A 4,072-nucleotide genomic window follows, 5' to 3' on the forward strand; every position below is an offset into this window, starting at 1 on the left:
GAGTTCCGGAGACGAGAATATATAGCATTGGACTGATCCAACTCGCCTAATGGCGAATTGGAAAAGACTGATCCAACTCGCCGTTGGGCGACTTGGATTTGGTCGATCAAACTCGCCGTTGGGCGAGTTGGATGAAGCTTGTGGGAACCGAAATTCACACTGTCGATTTTTCGTAAAATAAGGAAAGTTAGGAAAACCCTAAATTTCCAGAGGTCTGGATTCTCTCCGAGAGCCGACGAAAAGTGACCAAATAAATGCGAAAAAAATATGGAAAGATAACCAAACGAATTTGGAAAACAATAGATCTTTATTTCGAATTTGCGTATAAGTGTTCCAAAGACAAAAGCATACATGAGGCTTGTCTGGAAACAAGATTACAAAGGAAATCGTATAACACAAACAATAAATGAGACTAAGTTTGCTAGCACTACCATCTATGTCGAGAAAACCCCATGTGGTCGCAACTCACTTAGCAATAGACGAAAAAAGACGAAAGGTTTTGTTAAGATTTGGGACTGGACCTTATAAAAGGCTGCCTACCCTTTTGAGGATCAAGTCGAACGAAGTTAAATTAGAAATATTTGAACAAGAGATCGAACTGCCTGGTCGAGTTCGTCTAGTATGAGTGCAAGTCATAGAAACTGAACTTATCGAGAATAAAGCCTAAAGTTTCTAAGTGCTGGGAGTTTTAGAGTCTAAAGGAATTGTCTTTTTTGCTCTCCTCCTTAGCTCCCCTTATATATGCCTTTTAGGTCGGTTGTCTTTCCTTTTCTGCCCCTGATTCGAGTTTATCCTCTCGCATAAATATTCCATTTTTTCCGATCTTCATGATTATCCTTTGAAACTTGAAATTTATCTTCGAACTTGGCATTTATCTTCAAACTTGACATTTATCTCTTTTCACGAATATTTGATAAACCGTCATAGTGACTTTGGGCCAATTCTCGTAAAAAATCGTAAGTGGACTTTTCTCGCGTTTTAGACCCTTTGGGTTGTTTTTTGACTAAAACTTTTTTTACAATTTCTTTCCGAAGAATTTCCTTCAGTACGTCGTCAGTTATACGAAATAGCAGAAATCAATCGTATAGGCGAGATAACCATGGTGTTAAGTTAATTGTTATCATTTTATACGATTGATCCGAACTTATACGTAAAAATAAGTTTTTGTCGTTTTTATTGTACAGTTTCAACGATAATTGGGCGCAAGCGGAACCATGGTCCTTTGTCTGATCTAGTTTAAATTATGCTAGGATTGCTAGAAACAATCGACAGCTGATTTAGTTTAACCTAGTGAACAAATCAAACCCGGTAAAGCTTGCTAGAAGGAACGTCGATCGACAACTCAGTAGTTGCATCGATTGACGGGCTGAATGTAACACCCCCGAACAGTTTTAGACATCGGTCAGTCAGCCGGGCAACAATCAAACAAGAACATGCCCGAACGACCTTCCTCTGCCAAGTCCGTATCAGATTTGAGTAAAGAAAAAGATAATCTGAGTTTAGATAAGAATAGAGAAGAGATAGAGTAGATTTGAGAGATTAAGAGACTAATGGAGAATCATTGTGAAAAGTATAGAAAGATTGATTTGTTTACGACTGTCTAACTTTCATTAATGAGATTGAGGTATAATATATAGTTAGTAGAAGACACTAGGGTTTCAGTATACAAGCACGTGAGGTCAAAGCATAAGAGGAGCGCCCATTTGAGAGCGTCCAATGGGAGCATCCGCGTGTGTGAGGCATCTTTTGCTTTATGCCTTATCCTTCCAGTCCATGACAGTCTGTCACACGCTCCTTCTCCCTTCCTTATCCACTCTCAACGGTCTGATCACTTTGCCTAAGTGATCAAAGCTTCTTCCCATCATACAAAGTTACTCGGGTAACTTTGTTTCACCATGACTGAGTTACCTCCTCCCTTTGTACGGCCTAGTACGGATGCTGTACGGCCTTGTACGGATGGCTCATCCATGCTATGCCTTAACTCCCTAAGCTCAACTAGTTCCCATAAGTCTTCCTTCCTTATATCCTCATCTCATCTCAACACTCCCCCTCAAGCTTAGCTTTGTGAAAGTCTAAGCTTGGATGGCTATGAGATGTTCCTCATTAAAAACCTCACCAAGGAAAACCCATTGGGACAAAACCTTGATGAGGGAAAAAGAGTAAAGACCTCACAGCCAAGAGGATCAGCTCCTTCTCTTCCCAAGATCAATGAGGCCCAACCTGATGTGAATGGACTCCATTGTCTTCTGTCTTGCAGCCTTGGTGAACACATCAGCCAACTGATCTTCACTCCTCGTGTAACATGGCAAGATGACTCCTAGGATGATCATTTGCCTCACCTTATGGCAATCAACTTCAATGTGTTTGGTTCTCTCATGAAACACCGAGTTGGATGCAATGTGAATGGCTGCTTGGTTATCACAATGCACTGTCATTGGCGTGGCTTGATCAATCTCCAAATGCTTCAAGATGCCTTTGATCCACACCAGCTCGTTGGTAAGCTTCAGCATAGCTCTATACTCAGCTTCTGCGCTTGAGCAAGAGACCACCTTCTGCTTCTTACTCTTCCACGTAACCAAGTTGCCTCCAATGAATGTGCAATAGCCTGTGGTTGATCTCCTGTCTGCTCTATCACCAGCCCAATCCGCATCACAGTATCCAACCACTTCAGTGCTCCCATTGCAACCCATCCATACTCCTTGATCAGGTGAGCCATTGAGATACATCAAGATCCTCTCCACCATGCGCCAATGATGCTCCTTAGGAACTTGCATGTGTTGACTCACCTGATTCACAGCAAAACAAATGTCAGGTCTAGTTATGGTAAGATAAATCAATTTGCCAACTAGTTTTCTATAGAGTTTAGGATCCTGATAAGGTTTGCTGTCTTCAATCTCCCCCTCTCGTGGGACTTTGTAGCCATCCTCCATAGGCATCCTTGCAGTCTTGCCTCCATAAGCACCTGCACCTTTCAAAAGATCAAGTGTATACTTCCTTTGGGACATGAATAAACCTTCCTTGGATCTACATATCTCAATTCCAAGAAAGTATTTCATTTCACCCAAATCTTTAATCTCAAACATGGATTTAATGAACTCCTTGGTTGCTATGATACCTTCCTTATCACTTCCTGTGATAATGATATCATCAACATACACAAGAAGTGCAATCATACCTGAGGGAGTTGTGAGTGTGAAGAGAGTGTGGTCTAGTTCAGACTTCTTGAAGCCACGGCCATTCAGAGTAGTGCTCAGCTTGTTGTACCAAGCCCTTGGTGATTGCTTCAGCCCATAGATAGCTTTCTTCAATCTCAACACATTCACTCTCTTCACTAAGTGTTCAAGGCCTGGAGGTGGATGCATATACACTTCATCCTCAAGTTCACCTTGTAAGAATGCATTCTTCACATCCATTTGCCATAACCCCCATCCAAGATTCACAGCCAAGCTTAATACAATCCTTATGGTATGTAGTTTAGCTACTGGTGCAAAGGTCTCTATGTAATCTTCTCCATAAGTTTGAGTGAAACCTCTTGCTACTAGCCTTGACTTCTTCCTCTCAACCTTTCCATCAGCCTTATACTTGATTGTGAATATCCATTTACTACTCACAGCCTTCTTCCCTTTTGGTAACTCACTCTCATACCATGTATCATTCTTGATCATGGCTCCTGCCTCAGCTCCAACTGATTCCTTCCATTCTTTATCCATGATTGCTTCTTCATAGCTTCTTGGAATATAGTTCTCATCCAAGTTAACCATGAACGCACAATGTTCTTCAGGGCCTTGTGCTTCTTCTCAATACTGGTTGGTTCTGAACCTGCTCCGCTTGGACACTCGGTTCTGGTGCTTCAGCCTGAGCTTCTACTTCTCCTTGGCTTTGATCACCTTGATTGTGAGAGCCTGAAACACTCTCTTCTTCTTCACTCAAGCCGGCTCCATCCTGACCATCTTCTTGAGTTTCAGATTCCCTGCCCCCCTCACGATCAAGGTGAGGTGACTGATTAGCTTCAACAGGGGCCGGAGAACTCTCATGTTGGTTCCTACTCCCCACATTTGGATCCTGGTTCATC

The sequence above is a fragment of the Brassica oleracea genome, chromosome C2 (genome assembly GCF_000695525.1).
Source record: "Brassica oleracea var. oleracea cultivar TO1000 chromosome C2, BOL, whole genome shotgun sequence".
NCBI lineage: Eukaryota > Viridiplantae > Streptophyta > Magnoliopsida > Brassicales > Brassicaceae > Brassica > Brassica oleracea.